The sequence below is a fragment of the Felis catus genome, chromosome X (genome assembly GCF_018350175.1).
Source record: "Felis catus isolate Fca126 chromosome X, F.catus_Fca126_mat1.0, whole genome shotgun sequence".
Taxonomy (NCBI): Eukaryota; Metazoa; Chordata; class Mammalia; order Carnivora; family Felidae; genus Felis; species Felis catus.
The window spans coordinates 45,455,735-45,476,292 of NC_058386.1; the positions used below are offsets into that span (position 1 = coordinate 45,455,735).

The 20,558-nt window shown below is 42.2% G+C and overlaps 1 long non-coding RNA gene across 1 annotated transcript in view; it reads right to left on the reverse strand.

Moving 5' to 3' along the window:
- LOC123383405 overlaps positions 1 to 19,844 on the reverse strand; it is a 33,636-nt gene extending 13,792 nt beyond the window's left edge. The window contains exon 1 of the long non-coding RNA XR_006593100.1: positions 19,737 to 19,844. This is a non-coding gene — a long non-coding RNA (uncharacterized LOC123383405). The remainder of the gene's footprint in view (positions 1 to 19,736) is intronic.
- Positions 19,845 to 20,558: the final 714 nt, after the last annotated feature.

Genomic DNA, 20,558 nt, shown 5'->3' on the forward strand with positions numbered 1-20,558 from the left:
AGAATCGGAAACAGGCTCCAGGCTCTAAGCCATCAGCCCAGAGCCCGACGCGGGGCTCGAACTCACGGACCGTGAGATCGTGACCTGGCTGAAGTCGGACGCTTAACCGACTGCGCCACCCAGGCGCCCCTGCCTTTTTTTTTTTTTTTTTTTTTTACCAGCTTTCCTTCTCATTCCCCCCTCTTGATTTTCAAGCTGCTTTAGTAGACCTAGGGAAAATCAGTTTGTGGGGGCAGGAAACCCTTTACTGCCATGGGAGGAGGGGCAAAGACCATTCTGGCTTCTTCCTGCTGGACAGAGACATGGAAGAGAGAAATGTGACAGCTAGTGTTCTTCTCCATCCTAAGGAGAGTAGCAACAACTAGAATGGTCCAACTGGAGCATCATAAGGAGTTTTATAGCTTCTAGGTGAGAGGAGACAAATTTGGTTAGCATATCAAGAATACAAGGACCAAACAGGAGGACTATGAAAAGCATTAGGAGAGGACCAGCTAAAGGGAGGAGCCAGGATACCCAATTACATATGTTACTCCAAGAGTTCCATGAGTCTGCTAATTTTTGCCTCTGTTTGTTGATCCATTCCTTTAGTTGTTGGGCCATATCTCTAACTACCCCTGATTGGTTAACATAGAAGCAGTATTCCTCATTTAGGAAGAGACATATTCCCCCCTTCTCAGCAGTTAACAGGTCTAACCCTCTTCTATTTTGCAATACTACTGCTGCTAAAGAGTCTACCTGGTCTTGTAGGGTTACTAGGGAGTTTGCAACTTGGTCTATGTCATCTGTCAGATCTTGAGATAGTTTTTGGTAAAAGGAAATAGATGAGGCTACTCTCCCAACTCCAGTACTTACTCTGGCAGTGATTACCAACCCAATTGGTAGAGGTATAGCTTGGATAGCTCGTTTAGACCAAGTATGTGCAGCCAAGGGAACTGTAAGAGATTGGTTGTTGGGAAGAATATTTATTTGGGGGGTTAGAAATGCAAAGGTGCAAATTCTCTTTCAGTTAGCAGACAGGCACAAATATGCATCAGTTCCACAAACAACGAATATTCCTGCAGGTGGAAGGCACAAGGGTGACTCTTGGTTTCTACCTGTTTGATTGTATATCTCAGTTTGATTAGATTGGTTGTTAGTTTAGTTAACTTCGGGGGTTGTTCCCTGTTGGTCTTTAAAACATAAGGAGGACTTCCGTATTAATTTTATATCAGTAACCACGGGCCCTATTGTGACAGTTGTGTTATCTGTTGATATGTTGTGGGGGATAGCCATATTGGTTATATTATCTGGGACTAGGGTGGCCTCATAATATAAGGGGATTAGAGAGAGACAAAGCCAACAGTCCTTGGCTAACTTAGGGTTAGAGGAGTTGAAAAGGCAAAGGGTTGAATTTAGAATCTGGTATAAGTGGGAGTTAAAGTCATAAGGACCATTGTATCTGATTTTTGGAAGTTTGGTTCTTCTGGGAAGACTTCCAGAAGTCTGCTTTATGGAATTTTGTGCCTCCTCTTGGGTTGCTCCTTACAGGCTTGGTCTTGGACTCCTCCTCCATCAGGCAATCCGAAGTGGGTTTGTTGTGCCCAGCAGGCATATTTGTCTGGGGTTCCATGACGTGATGTTCCCCACTAAAGTTGTCTTGTTTTAATTCTTCCTTGCCAATAAGTTTTTCCATCGTTGGAACAGAGTGAGGTAGATTGATAACATTTTGCATGTCGATATGTATATGTGGTGAAGGCCTGATGTGTAGTTCCCTGTCATGAGAGTTGTTTTAGGTGATTCAGGGCAGGGGAAAGGGAGGAGCTCATGTGACAGGTCTTGAAACAGCCATCGTTACATTGAGGAGGGGCATCACTTCTTGTGAGAAAACTCAGCATCAACTGTAGGAGAAATTTCATTTTGTTGGGGTAGGTTCCTGACAATTTCTTATTCCAGGTTGGGGACAGCAATCATGCAAGGAGTATAAGGAGGCAAATGGCTAACAGGAAGGTGTAAGTAAGGAGGCAAGGTTTAATACCGGGATTCGTCCAGCTGGGGTAGGAGACTGTTATGAAGGCAGAGAACAAACATGCACAGAAGGACATCAATCACAACTCAGATTATATACGTCTAAGGAGAATAAGGCATCCTGACACTAATAAGCAGAGGAAGACTAACAAGGGTTTGTGACTGAGGTGCCAGTCTGTGGGAGTAACTTGGGTAAGCCCTATAGCAAGGAGTATAGCAACAAATATGGAAAGAGAAATTGGTAGGGGATGACAATGAAATTTGAGAAAGAATGATTTGTTACAGTTCATTTAAATTGCTTGGTGATTTCCTCAAGCTTCTAGTTACAGAGAGTTCTCAGGTGTTGGCTACAGGCCACTTATCATCTGCTATTTTCTTAAGGATGATCTGTAAAGGATTTTTCTGGTCAGCAGTCACTTTCCATTCCAAGTGGTTGTCAGGTGAGAGGTGGGCTGCCTTTACTCGAGAATGGTAGATCCAGACGGTTAGTCCTGCAACCTTGAGAGCTGAGGGCGTGGTTAGTACAACTAAATAGCGTCCCTTCCACATAGGTTTGAGTGGTTCCGTTTTTCCAGTCTTTTTAAAAATTATTTATTTTTGAGACAGAGAGAGACATAACATGAGGGGGGAGGGACAGAGAGAGAGGGAGACACAGAATCCAAAGCCAGCTCCAGTCTGTGAGCTATCAGCACAGAGCCCAACGTGGGGCTCAAACTCACGGACCATGAGATCATGACCTGAGCCGAAGTCAGATGCTTAACCGACTGAGCCATCCCGGAGTCCACCCTTTTCCAATCTTTACTCAAAACCTAATCCCCAGGTTTGTGAGGGTGTACAGTTATTCCTAGAGAAATAGGTATCCTGTTATTTACCCACCTATGTATCTCAAATATGGTTTTTCCTAATCCTTGTACTTGTTTTTGTATTTCTAAATTCCCTAGCTCTGTAAAGTCCCACTTGAATTTGACTAGTGGAGGGGCCTTCTGTATAGGATCTTGAATGGGGAGAATCCTAGTTTTGCCCGAGGTGTACAGCATATTCAGAGAAGAGCTAGGGGTAGTATATTCGGCCAGGGCAATTTAGTTTCCTGACGTAGTTTTGCCATGGCTGATTTAAGGGTCCAGTTCATACGTTCCACTTTCCCTGAACTTTGGGGCCAGTAGGCTGTGTGTAAGTTCCATTGGATACATAGGGTTTTGGCTACTTGTTCACCACCTTGGCCACAAAAGCCAGGCCATTGTCTGAGCCTATAGTTAATGGCATTCCATATCTGGGAATGATATCCCTTAGAAAGGCCTTGGTTACTTCTTTTGCCTTCTCATGCCTTATTTTGCATGTGGGTAGGTCTCAACCCAACCTGAAAATATGCAGATGAATACCAAAAGAAATTTGTATCCTCCATTGGGTCTTATTTCAGTAAAGTCCACCTCCAAATCCTCGAAGGGTGCCTGTCCACAGCGTTGGATACCCATGGGCCCAGTGGGAGCTTGCTTGGCATTATTTTGAGGACAGAGGAGGCAGCATTGAGAGACCGAGGCACAGAAAGATGGATGTCAAGCAATTAGATAGTAAAGCCTCAATAAGTTTTCCAGGGTGGTTTTTCCCAAGTAGGTGAGCTCCTGCTGTTGAAGAACCACCTGGTGGGATAGCTGCTGTGGTATATAGACTCTTTGGAAGTACCCACCATCCTTCTATTGTCTGGCTTCCTTTTTCCTGTTGTGTACATTTTGTTTCTTGGATTGTGTACCTTGGGGAAGTTGATAGTTCTGGGGTCAGCATGATTTTTGAGGGTGTTGTCTGTTTTCCTGATGCTTGTTTAGCTGTGGTGTCAGCCCTTCTGACACTGAGTCTTTTCTTTCCTTTTCTTTTAATTTTATTTTTTATTTTTTAAAATTTATATCCAAATCAGTTAGCATATAGTGCAAAAATGATTTCAGGAGTAGATTCCTTAGTGTCCTTTACAAATTAACCCATTCCCTGTCTCACAACCCCTCCAGCAACCCTCAATTTGTTCTCCATATTTATGAGCCTCTTCTGTTTTTTGCCCCTCCCTGTTTTTATATTATTTTTGTTTCCCTTCCTTGATGTTCATCTGTTTTGTCGCATAAAGTCATCATATGAGTGAAGTCATATGATTTTTTGTCTTTCTCTGACTGACTAATTTCACTTAGCATAATACCCTCCAGTTCCATCCACGTAGTTGCAAATGGCAAGATTTCATTCTTTTTGATTGCCAAGTAATATATATATATATATATATATATATATATATATATATCTCACATCTTTACCCATTCATCCATAGATGGACATTTGGACTCTTTCCATACTTTGGCTATTGTTGATAGTGCTGCTATAAACATGGGGGTGCATGTGTCCCTTCGAAACAGCACACCTGTATCCCGTGGATAATGCCTAGTAGTGCAATTGCTGGGTCATAGGGTTGTTCTATTTTTAGTTTTTTGAGACCCCCCCATACTGTTTTCCAGAATGGCTGCACCAGCTTGCATTCCCACCAACAATGCAAAAGAGATCCTCTTTCTCCCCATCCTCGCCAACATCTGTTGTTGCCTGAGTTGTTAATATTAGCCATTCTGACAGGTGTAAGGTGGTATCTCATTGTGGTTTTGATTTGTATTTCCCTGATGATGAGTGATGTTGAGCATTTGTTCATGTGTCTGTTGGCCATCTGGATGTCTTCTTTGGAGGAGTGTCTATTCATGTCTTTTGCCCATTTCTTCACTGGATTCTTTGTTTTCTGGGTGTTGAGTTTGAGAAGTTCTTTATAGATTTTGGATACTAACCCTTTATCTGATATGTCATTTGCAAATATCTTCTCCCATTCCGTCGGTTGCCTTTTAGTTTTGCTGATAGTTTCCTTCGTTGTGTAGAAGCTTTTTATTTTGATGAGGTCCCAGTAGTTCATTTTTGCTTTTGTTTCCCTTGCCTCCAGAGACGTGTTGAGTTAAGAAGTTGCTGCAGGCAAGATCAAAGAGGCTTTTCCCTGCTTTCTCCTCGAGGATTTTGATGGCTTCCTGTCTTAATTGAGGTCTTTCATCCATTTTGAGTTCATTTTTGTGTATGGTGTAAGAAAGTGGTCCAGGTTCATTTTTCTGCATGTCGCTGTCCAGTTTTCCCAGCACCACTTGCTGAAGAGACTGTCTTTATTCCATTGGATATTCTTTCCTGCTTTGTCAAAGATTAGTTGGCCATTCGTTTGTGGGTCCATTTCTGTGTCCTCTATTCTGTTCCATTGATCTGAGTGCCCGTTCTTGTGCCAATACCATACTGTCTTGATGGTTACAGCTTTGTAGTATAGTTTGAAGTCTTGGGATTGTGATGCCTCCCGCTTTGGTTTTCTTTATCAAGATCGCTTTGGCTATTTGGGGTCTTTTCTGGTTCCATACAAATTTTAGGATTATTTGTTCTAGTTCTGTGAAGAATGCTGGTGTTATTTTGATAGGGATTGCATTGAATATGTAGATTGTTTTGGGTAGTATTGACATTTTAACAATATTTGTTCTTCCTATCCAGAAGCATGGAATCTTTTTCCATTTTTTTGCATCTTCTTCAATTTCTTTCATAAGCTTTCTATAGTTTTCAGTGTATAGATTTTTCACCTCTTTGGTTAGAATTATTCCTAGGTATTTTATGGTTTTTGGTGCGACTGTAAATGGGACCAATTCCTTGATTTCCCTTTCTGTTGCTTCATTGTTGGTGTATAGGAATGCAACCAATTTCTGTGAGTTGATTTTATATCCTGCAACTTTGCTGAATTCATGAATCAATTCTATCAATTTTTTGGTGGAATCTTTTGGGTTTTCCATATAGAGTATCATGTCATCTGCGAAGAGTGTAAGTTTGACCTCTTCCTGGCCAATTTTGATGCCTTTAATTTCTTTGTGTTGTCTGATTGCAGAGGCTAAGACTTCCAATACCATGTTTAATAACAGCAACACTGAGTCTTTTCTTCTTTGGTATCCTTTGCAGTGGGTGACTGCTACTTCCCTCAGTTTCCACACTGCCCTTGATAGTTTTAGGATTTCTTCCTAATTTTTTATTTCTTTTCCTCCTGCTATCAAAAGTCCTCTCTCCTTGCATAGAGCCCCATGTACATGTAGAGTGGCAAAGGCACAGTGTGAGTCAGTGTATATGTTGGCCCGTTTGTCTTTACTAAGTTCCAGTGCTCTTATTAGGGCCCACAGTTCTGATCTTTGGGCTGACCATCCTTGTGGAAGGGCATTTGTTTCTATGACCTCAAAATCCAAGACTACTGAATAACCAGCATGCCTTTTGCCTTCGTTCATGAAGCTATTGCTGTCGGTGTACAGGATGAGGTCAGGATTTTGTAAGGGAGTGTCTGACAGGTCGGCTTGGGCTAGAATAGACTTCAAGTACCTCTAGACAATCACGTTGTGGGGGCCCTGCCACTGCGGGCAAGGAAGTGGCAGGATTTAGAGTTTTTATGGCTTCCAATCTTATTCATGGGTTCTCACATAGCAGTCCCTGATATTGTGTCATTTGAGCATGAGTTAGCCAGTGTTTCCCTCTGGCATCCATCAAGGCAATAACAGAATGAGGAAGGTTAACACCTAGGTTTTGCCCCAATGGGAGTTTGTCTGCTTCCTTGATTAAAAGTGTGGTGGCTGCCAGGGCCCTCAGACAGGGTGGCCATCCTGCCACAACTGAGTCAGTCTGCTTTGAAAGGTATGCCACCGGTCTTTGCCAAGGTCCAAATCCCTGGGTGAGAACCCCCAGGGCCACCCCATTCCTTTCATGTGTGAACAGGTTGAAATCTCATGATACCTCTGGGAGTCCCAAGGCCGGTGCCTCTGTGAGTTTTGTTTTTATGGTCTTGAATGCCTTTTCTTGATTAGGGCCCCAGAAAAGGGGTGCCTTTTCTTCCCCCTTTAGTGCCTCTTATAGAGGCCTGGCCAACTCTGAGAACCCTGGGAACCATATCCGACAGAATCATGCTGCGCCCAGGAACTCTTGGACCTGCCATCTGGTAGTGGGAATCGGAATGGCACAGACTGCCCATTTCCTTTTGGCTCTCAGCATCCATTTGCCTTGGGTACTTTTGAAGCCCAAATATTTAACTTCCTATTGGCAAATCTGTGCCTTTTACTTTGACACCCGGTATCCCACCTCTGCTAGTAGCCTGAGTAGGGCCCTGGTTCCCTCTCAGCACTGGGTCCGCGTGGGATTGGCTAGCAGAAGATCGTCCACATATTGGAGGAGAGCACATCATAAGTCCCATCCCAGAAATCTGGTTAAGTCAGATGTCAGTGCCCCACTGAAGAATGTTGGTGAATTTTTGAATCCTTGTGGCAGTCTAGTCCAAGTGAATTGCTCCTTTGTCCCCATGTAGGTTTTCCCATTCAAAGGCAAATAGGGGTTGACTCTTAGGCGCTAGCTGGAGACAGAAAAAGACGTCCTTTAAATCTAGACATATTAACCATCCTGCTTCAGAGGGTATGAGTCCTAGTAGAGTGTATGGGTTAGACAACACTGAATGCATTGTGACAACTGTTTCACTGATGGCTCTTAGGTCATGTAAAGGGCAGTAATCATTTGTCCCAGGCTTTTTCACATGCAGTAGGGGAGTATTCCATGGGGGCTGGCATTGTTTGGAAGTCCTTATTTGAGTAGCCTGCCCAAGTGTGTCTGGGTCCGCAGGCATGCCTCCCGTGGGACCATATAATGGTGTATTTTGGCAGGTTGGGCCCCAGGCTTTAGGTCAATTAATATTGGGGGGTGGTTTTTTGCCAAGCTAGGGGAGTTTCCTTATACCCAAACTGAAGGGAATTCAGCTTATAGCTCAGGGACCACCGTTGGCTCACTGGGAGGGGAAGTATATAATCTCCATTCCTCTTCCCATGGAATCATCAGGGACAAAATCATGGGTTGGGCTTTTTCGTTTACATTCAATTGCATCAGTCCACCCTAGGTGAAATCTATTTCTACACCCAACTTAGCTAGTAGGTCTCTACCTAACAGTGAGACCAGGCAGTTGGGTAGATACAGGAATTCATGAACTATTTGGTGACCCCCACCCCAGCTGGCATTGTCGTGGACTGCAAAATGGCTTTCAGGTTTGCATCCCAGTGGCTCCTATCATGGTGACTTCTCAACCCGACAGAGGTGCACCTTGTGTGTCACCACAGTGTTTGGCCCCAGTGTCAACCATGAAGTCTATTGTCTGGCCCCCTACCTTCATTTTGACCATGGGCTCATGGGGGCCTACTTGGATAGAGCTGGGTCTTTCCTAATCAGAGCCCACTCCTGCCAGTCTGATCAGGTAAGTCTCAAGTGGTTCTGGTTGGTAGCAGCTGGGTGCAATGGAAGTGTTAGGTTTCCCTTTTTGATGGTTGGGACATTCATTTTTCCAGTGTCCAAATTCTTTGCACCAGACACATTGATCCCGTCCCAGTGGTGCCCTTCTTTGTTCTTGAACCCCTCATGGTTTCTGTGGGGGCCCTTCCTGGAGAGAGTGGTTGCCCCAAGGCCTCAGTCGGAAGAGCTGCCTTTTGTTTCATTCTTCAGTCTGCCTCCTTTCTGGCAGTGGGATCCCAATTTACAAAAACCTTGTTGGCAATTTCAAATAGTTCAGTGGTGTTCTTTCCAGTGAATCCTTCCAATTTTTGGAGCTTCTGTCTAATGTCACCTTGGGCCTGTCCCACGAAGGCAGAATTGACCATGTGCTAGTTTTGGGGGGGCTTCTGGGTCCAATGGAGTGTAAACTCTGAAAGCTTCACATAATCTTTCATAGAAGGCAGCTGGACTCTCTTCTGGCCTTTGTAGACCTCAGATACCTTTGCCACGTTGGTGGGCTTTTTGGTCCCTGCTTCAACACCTGGGAGGAAGGCGAGTTGGTATCTTTCTAATCTGGCCCTTCCCACTTTAGTGTTGGGGTCCCAGTGGGGCTCCTTTTCAGGCATATCCAAGCCTCAACATCTAGTTGTCCATCTGGTGACTGAGTCTAGAGCCATTTTCTGGCTTCAGTGATGATTCGTCAGTGCTCTTCTGTGTTGAAAAGGGGAAGCAGAAGCTGCTTACAGTTGATCCAGGCAGGGCAGTGAGTCTGCATTATGGATTCTAGGAGATCTATCATTGCCTGTGGCTTCTCAGTAGAGCAGTGTGTGGTGCTTCCAGTTGAGGGGGTCAGTAGTGGAGAACGGTTGATAGCAGAAAACCAGTCCCCCCTCTTGTTGGGTCCCATCAGGACCTATACTCTGGGGACCCTAGTCTCCCGCAATGGCATCTGCATTGTCATTGGGGGCCTTGGCCCTTGAGCCATGGACCTAAGGTATATTCCTACCGGTTCAGGTGTTCCTGGTTGGGGCAGACTGGCTGCTGGCAGAGGCAAGACCATCAGGGGTGGACTGTCAGGCAAGCAAGGTTTCCCTCCTTCAATTGGTGGGGTGCTGGGGGCATACAGTGGTGGAAATGGAAGGACTTCTGAATTTTCTTGGAGGATAGAAGGTGGTTTTTTTCTGCTGAGAGTTCTTCTTCTCGGCTGGTGTCACTAAGATCCTACATTGTTCCTTACTATTAATGCAGAACCTGACCCAAGGAGACTTGACTTGGGCCATTTCCATCCACTGATTGATGTATGGGAATTGATTCAGGTGGCCAGGATCTCCACTAACTATTTGATAAACAGCTCGGACTGTAAGGACATCTAGTGTGCCCTCAGGGGGCCAGCCTACACTGAATGTAGCCCATTCAAATTCACAGAGGGTGCATAATTTCCGGGGGGTTAATTTGACCCCATAGTCACCTGAAAATCCCTTTTTAAAATTCTTAATCATAGACTCCAAAACAGTTTGTTTTGAGGACTGTCTCTCCATCCTGGTATCCTAGATGGATCCCTTCCAATGTACGGTGTCACAAGACAAACAGGAGGGCAGAGGTTGCTTCATCTGCTTGGCTGCTCCCCTTGCGGGACTTAGATTGCTCTTAGCATTGGGAGGTCAGTATAAACCCCTGACTCAGATCAGGCCTCTGTGGACCTGACTCTGCCTTGAGCCATATAAGGTCCTCATGGAATCGCAGGGTAAGACCCACTCAGGCTACATAGCCAAAACCGTGGTGCTCGGGCACTCACACATATTCAGACAGTTTGCAGACTTCCACCCAGGACTTCCCTGTTCTATGTTGTGACTGTCACCCAGGAGGTGACCAAACTCCCCTTCTGCCTCTAGGGTGGGCCTTAACTCAGTCTTGGGTCCCCCGGGCACTCACCCTATTTGATGTCCCATCCTGGCAGAATTTTCTGACTCCCCCCAGGGTCTGTTAGAACGCAACTGGCAGCTGGTTATTATTGGGCCTGGCAAGGGTCAGAATTCAGTGAAAACCACTGGTGGTGCACCTTCCTTCCCGTCTCCAGGACCGAAATGGTGGTGCCTCCGCTGGTTCTCGACAACTGTGGCGCAATGGGCCAGACGGGCTATCATCTTCCCGGCCAATGCACCAAAATGTTACTGCAAATACTGGCTCCCAGGAAGCGATAAGTGAATGCCTTGGAGATTCAGAAAAGAATCGCACTGGGGAATCAGAAAAGACTGTTTATTTCGCACCAGTGCTGGCCCAGTGGAGTCACCTCCAAAGGCTGAGCATCTGGATCAGGTTTTACTGGTCTTTTATACACAAGTGCTCCCGGGATGGGCGGGGGCTAGTACAGTCAAGCTTCTGGTTCCTGACTGCAAACTGATACAAGAGGCAAGCAAGATTGCAGAAGCCAAAAACATGCAAGGAGAGTATCTGGCCTCGGACATATGGCTGCCCCTTTTTATCTGTTTTTTTTTTTTTTTTTTTTTTTTACCAGCTTTCCTTCTCATAACAATATTAACTCTTCCAGTCCATGAACACAAGATTTAGAAGAAAGACCTAAAATAAAAAGCCTAACTTTACATCTTAAGCAATCAGAAAAAGTAGAGTTAACTAAGCCCAAAGTTACCAGAAGGAAGGACATAATAAAGAATAGAGCAGAATGAATATAATAGAGACTAAAAAAACAACAGAAAATATCAATGAAACTAAAAGTTGGCTTTTTGAAAAAATAACTTGATAAATCTTGGGCTAGACTAACTAAAAAGAAAAAAAGACTGATATAAAATTAGAAACAAAGGAGGTAACACTACATTGGATGCAACAGAAATACAAAGGATCTTAAGAGAATATTATGAACATTTATATTCCAACAAACTGGATAACCTAGGACAAGTGGATAAATTCCTCATAACATGCACTCTAACAAGACTAAGTCATAAATAAATAGAAATTATGAACACACCAATAAATGAGTTAGGAGATTGAATTAGAAATAAAAAATACCCCCCAAGGAATGTCCCAAACCTGAAATCTACCAAATGCTTAAAGAAGTGTTAATGCCAATGCTTCTAAAACCCTGCCAAAAATTTAAAGAGTTGGGTACACATCCACACTCATTCTATGTGGCCAACATTATCCTGAACCCAAAGCCAGATAAAGACATTACAAGGATATTGCCTAGGATACATGATGGCAGTGGAGTAGTGAGACCCTAGGCTCATCTGCTCCCTGGAATCAAATAGATAACTGTCAAATTATCCTAAATACCCCAGAAATCAACCTGCAGACTGAGAGAACAAACTCTACAACTAAAGGGAGAGAAGAAGCCACATCAAAGAAGGTAGGAAGTAAAGAGACATGGTTTAGGGGAGACAAGGATGGTGGGTGCTGAAGAGGGGGAGGGAGCCATGGTCATGGAGAAAGCTAAGAGAGAGAGAGAGGAGCACACAGAGGAACACACAAGGAGAACATTTCCCCAAAGCCACTAACTGAGAAAATGAGAAGGGATGCTTAAAGCCTGGAATTTTAAAAGCCAGCAAGCTCGGTTGAGATAGAGCCCTTAGGGCACTGCCCTACTCCTGGAGAGAAGGCAGGCAAACAACACAGGGCAGACTGTGTGGACAATCTGAAGAATGCCTGGGGCACACAGTGGGGGAGATTACTGACTCCTCTTAGAGTGTGTCCCTGAAAGGTAGCATTCACAGAGATAACTCTCTGAGGACAAGGGAGCCAGCTGGAGCCATTTCCTGACTCTGCTCCTCAGCTTAAACACCGAGGTAACTGCTGGAAGCAAAGCAGTGCCAACACTGGCTGCCTAACTTGCTTTACACCAAGTCTCACCCCACCCCAGTGCTCTGGCAAGACTGTCCTTCTCAGTCAAGCTTGTCTCAGTCCTAGCACAGTGGGCCCCTCCCCAGAAGACCAGCATAAACCCTAGCCCACACCACATCCCCAATCCTGGAGTTTAAATTTTTTTTGATGTTTATTTTTTTGAGAGAGAGCAAGGGAAGGGCAGAGAGAGAGGGAGACATAGAGTCCAAATCAGGCTCCAGGCTCTGAGCTGTCAGCACGGAGCTTGACAAGCTCAAACCCACGAGTGGTGACATAATGACCTGAACCAAAGTCAGACACTTAACCAACTGAGCCACCCAGGCGCCCCTCCAATCCTGGAGTTTTAAAAGTCAGCAGGCTTAGTTGGAATAGAGCTTGGAGGACACTGTGCTGCTCCTGGAGAGAAGGCAGGCAAATAACCCAGAGGCAGACTGTGTGGAAACAGCTTTCTGAAAAAACTCGAGAGTCACTCAGTGGGGGAGGTTATTCACTCTTCTTGTAGTGCTTCCATGACAGGCAGCATTCAGGGAGACACATCTTCAGTCACAAAGGAGTAAGCTGCTGCCATTTCCCTCCCCGACAACTCAGCATAAACACAGAGCCACTTGCAGTAAGCAGCAGACTGCCAACACTGACTGCCTAAACTGCTTACACCAAGTCCCACACACTGACACTCTAGCAGGAATGACCCTATTTTTTTTTAATTTGCAATATTTATTTATTTTTATTTTCCTTTATTTTAAATTTATGTATTTAATTCAACTTAGTTAACATACAGTGTAGTATTGGTTTCAGGAATAGAACCCAGTGATTCATCACTTACATATAACACCCAGGGCTCATACCAACAAGTTCACTCCTTAATGTCCATCACCCATTTAGCTCATCCCCACACCCACCTCCCCTCCAGTAACCCTCAGTTTGTTTTCTGTATTAAAGTCTCTTATGGTTTGCCTCCCTCTCTGTTTTTACCTTATTCCCTTCCCCTGTGTTCACCTGTTATGTTTCTTAAATTCCACATATGAGTGAAATCATATGATATTTGTTTTTCTATGACTGACTTATTTCACTTAGCCTAATGCACTTTAGTTCCATCCACGTTGTTGCGAATGGCAACATTTCATTCTTTTTGATCACTGAGTAATATTCCATTGTGTGTGTGTGTGTGTGTGTGTGTGTGTGTGTGTGTGTGTGTTTTCCCCATTCAGTACATTGAATATATCCTGCCCCTCCTTTCGGGCCTTCCAAGTTTCTGTGGACAAATTTGCTGCAAAACTGATCTGTCTTCCGTTGTGGGTTTAGGGCTTTTTTTTCCTTGCTGCTTTCATGATTTTTTCCTTCTTTGTGTATTTTGTGAAGTTGACTATTATATGCCTTGGTGATGATTGGTTTTTGTTTAATCTAATGGGAGTTCTTTGTGCTTCTTGGATTTTGATGTCTGTGTCCTTCCCCAGATTAAGGAAGTTTTCAGCTATAATTTGCTCATGTAAACTTTCTGCACCTCTTTCTCTCTCTTCATCTTCTAGGACTCCTATGATATGAATATTATTCCTTTTTATGAGTTACTGAGTTCTCTAAGCCTTGTATTGTGATTTTTTGCCTTACTTCCCTCTACTTTTTCAGCTTCATTATTTTCTATAATTTTATCTTCTATATCACTGATTCACTGCTCTGCTTTTTCCATCCTCACCATCATGGCATCCGTTCGAGATTGCATCTTGGTTATAGCATTTTAAATTTTGGCCTGACTAGATTTTAGCTCTTTTATCTCTGCAGAAAGGGATTCTCTGGTGTGTTACATGCTTTTTTCAACCCCAGCTAGTATTCTTATAACCATGTTTTTAAATTCTAATATAGACATCTCACTTATATCTGTGTTGATTAAATCCTTAACCATCTTTTCTTCCTGTTCTTTATTTCTTTTTTTAAGTTTATTTTATTGAAAGAGAGAGGAGAGCAGGAGCAGAGAGAGAGAGAGAGAGGGAGGGAGAGGGAGAGAGACAAAGAGTCCCAGGCAGACTCTGTGCTGTCAGCACAGAGCCAGATGCAGGGCTCAAACTCACCAACCATTAGATCATGACCTAAACTGAAACCGAGTCAGACACTTAACCAACTGAGCCACCCAGGTTCCCCCTGTTATTTCTTTTGGGGTCAATTTCTCCATCTACCAAGTTCTCTCACTCAAATTATGCAGTTTGTTGTGTTAATCCTCAGATCAATTTCCTGGATGTCAAAATGGTTGATGGTGATCTAGCTGTGTTTCAGGGATGAGGCAATCTCAGAGTCCCCATACTACTCCACCATCTTGACTCCTCTTGATATTAAGTATTTTAATAGTCATTTTATACATGTTTTGATAAATAATTTCCTCCTTTACCTCTGGTTGATCTGTCATACTTGAATGAATTTGCTCAGTTATGTAGAATAAATACATTCATGCCTGTTTTCTTATTTTTTTGCTTGTGCTACTGCACGTTAAAATCTTTGTATTGGTAACTGATTTCTCTGTATGTAACTATGGTCATTAAGTAAGTGTCTGGTTCAGAAATATTCAGAAATATTTGTCCTAGGATCTCAGCTAAGTCCATGGTTGTGGAATCACTCTCAGCTTTCTCCAGCAAAGCCTAGGATGGCAGAAAGGATTACTCAAGACTCCATGAAAGACAAAAGAGATGAGAGGGGGGCTAAGGAAAGTCTCCCTGAGCTGCTCTCAAGCTCCTGTATTTATTGAGCATACATTTAGGGAAACAATGAGCAATACATTGGTGGGCTATGTGCCAGTAAGGATGTATAGAAAACATGCAGAAAAACAAGTTAAGACAGGGTAAAATATTCCATGTGATAACATGGCCTAAGGAATTTATGAGTATAGGCAGGACCTAACCCCTATATACACATTACCTAGGTAAGCAAAGTGAGTACTCCCTAAATATACATTAACTAGATAAGTGAAGTATGGCCACTGTTTTCGGCAAGGCCAGAAAGCAGTTTTCTGCTTTGCAATGCATTCCCTATAATCTCTAATCCAGGACATAGCTATTTGATTTCCCATACACTGTCATATGATGTACAGCAGTGGTGACTATGCTCTTCATATACCATACTTCCAAAATATCAGCCAAGCAACTTGTAAGCAAAGCTACCTTTATTGCATTACATTTTCAGGGAGAGTACTACATGGACAGAGTCTTAGAGTTGTTGAGGTGGCAGGGCAGGGGGTACTTTTATTCAGATTCTGAAATCTGGAGTAGAAGAGGTCTTTCAATATGTGTGTCGGGGGGAAGGTGTGATTATGACTAGGTAAAATAGTGATAGAATGGTTTGGGTTTGGTGGCCACAGAAGGCAAGAATTTCAAGTCAAATGGTTCAAAACTTTTTGTGGTTGAAAAATGTCACTTATAACTTTTTTTTGAAGAGTTGATGGACCTTTCAAGTAGTTCCTGGAGTAAATAAGACAGTTATTTACCACTTTTGTTCCTTGGCAAAAGATTTGTGGATTAGTAAATTTACCTTGATGAAGTCAGTGTAACATAAACTTCCATAAATGTAGACAGTAATCTGTGTGTAGGTTTCTGTCTTTATTACATTTATATTACTGTCAGTTTTGTGTGGGAATTAGTAATGGATGGAAGGACAGGAAGGTAGTTGTAAGCAGAAGGTAGCTTTTTCTTAATAAATTAGGATATATTGTTGACCTGAATCCTATGTATTCTATCCAGTTTGGTTTCTTTTAAGGAAATACCTTCCTGTCCTTCCATCCATATACTAATTCTGTCTGTCTGTCTCTCTCGCTCCCTAAAAAAAAAAGCAGCTTGAATAGGAAATATTGTTCTCCAAAACAAAACAAAACAAAACAAAACTTAAAGAATGAGAGCAGTCATAATCCTCAATCTTTTATTTAGCTTATGTTTTATCTTTTTAAGTCTTTCTCAACAGGGGGAGTATCATTACCAAAATTTACTTTCTTCTTTCCTCTTAACCATAGTTTTTTGTGTAGTGCACTCAAGAAGTGCTTAAAGGATAGGAGATGGTGATTTTTGGATTCAGACTTTCTGTGAACACATAACCTAACCGGTCAAATTCATGGCATCAGATCATGGACAGCTGTGTGTAATGAGGACTGGGCTTTGATGATTCCTAAATTGTTCCAGTCCACTTCAAAGGGAAGACTTCAACCTCATGCCAATCTTTAGCTTTCTTCCACCATTCCTTTTTGGAAATAACCACTGGCCAACTTGTTATATGGCCATAATTGGATTTGGATGAAAGCAAGTTGTGGAGTAGATCTGGTGACACACAGAAAGTGGCAGCACTCTGAAGATTGCCTGATGCAGGAGCTCTGTCTGTAGGAAGGATTTAGGATTGGGACTGCCAGCAGCTGCTCTACCTGTGGGAGGGTTGCAGTTTCACACATGTCCAAAGATCCTCTTCTTTCAAGCTGTAAGCTCTAAGAAGAGATTTAAATTTTGACAGGACCAAGGAAGAGTGGGTATGGGACAAGTCGTTAAATTCTGGGCAGTTGCCATTTTCCAGACTGCCATGAACTGCTGTCAAGTAAGCTTAGACTGCGTGGTCATTGAAGTCAAATTATTGATCACTTATCATGTGAATTGCAACTCTCACATTTGCCTCATAAGATGGAAGTATGTAGATTTTTTTCCGACAGCACAGCAGTGCATGACCTTCAACTATGCTGTAGTCCAAGCACAGTGTCCACAAGATAGCAAGAGAACAAGAGATCATAGTTAACTGCTGACCCTATTGCCTGTGAGTTCCTGTCTGTATCAAGTGACAGTTGTCATGTACAAAATAGACACTGTTACCTGAGTCATGATGAGAAGCTTTGCAGATAAAGCTTACATTTCATCAGGAATTATATATTTTGTGGTTGCCCTAGTGGCCCATATCAAAGATGAAGTTTTTGTCTGAAAACACTGCATTTCTGAGGATGAGGACAAAATGGGGGTTCTCACGTGTATTTGCATGTGCTTCATTAGCAGCCTTAATTAATCATTGGAGATGTTCTGTGAAAAGACTTTGATGTTTACCAAACTATGTAGGGAAATTCATAGTGGGCCATAAAATTAATGGTGTTGACCTCAAACAGCATTTTTTAAAATGAGACAAAATAAAATAGGAACTATGATAAATATATAATATGAAAATAAACTACACACACACTTAAAGGAAATCTGGAGGTGCTAACTTAATATCTCACAAAGCAGACATAACAGTGAAGATTATTACTAGATATAAAGATATAAATTATATAATGAATATAGAAAGTTACATTTATTGAGAAGACAAAAAGCAATGAATATGCATGCAACTTCAAAATTCATGAGGGAAAAACTGATAAACAGAAAGAGGAAATGGAGAACACAAATTACTAAAATCATAAATTCCAGAGGTCATGTCATCACAGAATCTTCAGATTTTAAATGTATTAGGGAGAACATTGTGGAAAATATTACCCTCAACATTTTCTATACAGATGAAATGGGAAAAATTGTTGAATGAACTAGCTAGGAAAGCCCACTGAAGAAGAAGCAGATAATATGAATAGCCTTATATCTATGAAAGGAATTGAATTCATTAAAAACAACAAAGAAAACAAAAAACAAATCAAAACAAAAAACTTTTCCTCACATAAAATTTAAGACTCTTGTGGCTTTATTGGTGTGATGGTTCATTTTATGTGTGAACTTGACTGAGCTAAAGAATATGCAGGTAGCTTCTAAAATGTCTTTTCTGCGTTGTCTATAAGAGTTTCTTTAGAGGAGATTAACATTTTAATCAGTGGACTGAAGAAAGGAGGTTGCCCTCACCAATGTGAATGGGCATCATGCAATCCATTGAGGTCATAAATGGAACAAAGGCGTGGGGTAAGGGACAGTTTTCTTTCTCTAGAAAGCAATAGTAGGGATATTTACCTTCTCCTGCCTTTGGACGTCAAGCACTTTTGGTTTTCAGGCTTTTGGACTCTGAGTGGGACTTACACTCCCACTATTCTCAAGCCTTCAGACTTGGACTGAATTATACCACTGACTTTCTTTGTTCTTTAGCTTTTAGACAGGAACTCTGCGACTTTTCAGCCATCACAATCATGAGAGCCAATTCCTACAATGAACATACTATTCTCTCTCTCTCTCTCTTTCTCATCTATCATTTATCATCTGTAAGTCATCTATATAATCCTATTGCTTCTGTTTCTCTGGAGGAACTAACAAATGCAGATTTTAGTACAGAGAGTGGTTCTTGAGAAACTGAGTTTTAAGGATCAGTTTTCTGAATTGATTGTTGGGTTTCTGGATATACTGTCTAATATGATTACATTTAAAGATGTTAATCACTCCATTTCAAGTAGTAAATGAAGCATTGATAGTCCATGTACTGTTTATAGAGATACACAAAATAACTGCATTGGATATTCCTACTCAACCACTTATAAAAATCAAAGAGCAAAGTCACTCTGCATATGACACTTTTGAACATTCTGGGAAAAGTAAGGAATATAATGACATTGGTTGGTTTCTCCCAATGTCCCTGGACAAAGTAGTAAAAGAAAAAGATGAATTGAAGGATTTCAATACTAAGTAATAAATGCTCTTCGGATCATGTAAATCTTTCACCTTTTACCAAGTAATAAATGACATAAGATTTTCTAGTTGTGCCCTATAGGAGAGCTTTATCTTCTGTAGCCATAGGGTTGAAATTGTTGAAAATCAAATGCAGACTCTCATCCTGCAATTGGCTGAGTTATAATGGAAGTTGAAGTTCTAGCCATACAATATGTCTACTGTTAAAGCGAGAGCAGTTGATTGGGAAAGTAAGGGATACTATAGGTTGTTGGGATGAGAACATGTGGGAAGGCCCTGATGAAGCTGGATACAATTGAACCCTTAAATTCTGATGAGTCTTCTTTTCCAGTGGGAGATAGCTCTCGACCCTCAGTGAAATTGGCCTCTAAACCCACTGTACTATATGCCTTTCCACCTGTCTCTGAGAGGACTAACCCTGCATTGCCTGAGCAAATGGCAAGGGCCCCCCTTGGGGCAATTGCTATACAGTACAATGCTGAGTCTTCTCAGGACCCATCCCCATCATTTTTCTTTGTGTGTAGATCTATAACTAGATTCATGTCCCAGAAAGCCCCTAAAAGTGAGGTGAAAAGTGTGACCAACAAGAAATGTGCAACCCTCCAAAATAACTACATGAGCTTTCTAGTTTATGTAAGTAGAATCTTACTTACGTAAATAGAATCTGGAGAATATGTGCCCTAAGCATGTGGGATGATGTTGGAAGGAACATAAAGTTGGGTCAGGCTGAATTTATTGATTAGGGCTCACTAAGCAAAGATTCTTCATTCAATGTTGCAGCTCAGGGAATTAGAAAGAGCTTTAATAGCATGCTTGGTTTGTTGGTTGAAACATGGACCAAGAAATGGTCCACCATGAGGGAATTGGAAATGCCTGACCTGCTTTGGTTTCATGTAGAGAAAAAAGTCAAAGGTTTAAGGAAATTGGAATGTTGGAGTAGACTTTTTTCATTCAAGACCTACTCACCCACACTGGAAGAGTCCAGAAGACATATTCACCACTTCTTGGAGAAATAAATTTGTGAGGGGAGCCTCAGCATCATTGAGAAGCTCGGTGATTGCTGCCTTTTTTCCTTAGAGAGGAAAGCTGAGTCACTCAGTTGGAAAATTTAAATGTATGTATTTTTTTTAATTTTATTTATATTTTTATATTAACCTTTTTAATGTTTATTTATTTTTGAGAGAGAGCACAGCAGAGGAGGGGAAGAGAGATAGGGAGAAACAGAATCTGAAGCAAGCTCCAGGCTCTTAGCTGTTAGCACAGAGTCCTATGCAGGGCTTGAACACACAAACTGTGAGATCATGACCTGAACTGAAGTCGGATGCTTTACCGACTGAGCCACTCAGGTGCCCCTAAATGTACATATTTGAATCCTGAGTTGGAAGTATTTGAATTCTAAGGTGCAAGTGGCAAGAGTGTGTGTGTGTCTGGTTACCTTAACAGACAGCAAAGTCAAAGCAGGAAGCAGAATGTTATAACCCATGCAGACCTAAGGTGCTGGTTAGTTAATCATGGTCTTCTTAGAAGTGATACATATAGGAAGCTTACCAAATTCTTGTCATAGACTCTGGGTCTAAAGTTCTGTTTTGTCTAGCAAGAGAGTGGGACACAGGATGAAAAACAAGAGATGGCTAATGTCCAGGAAAAGACAAGAGCCCCAAATAAGGGTGGTTTCTCTGTTTTTATTAGGATCAGAAGGCTTAAAAACATGGTGATGGACATGCACAAAGAGACAATGAATCTGTGAACATTAACCTGTGGAAGTAAGGGAAAGGAGGTCTTGAAGAT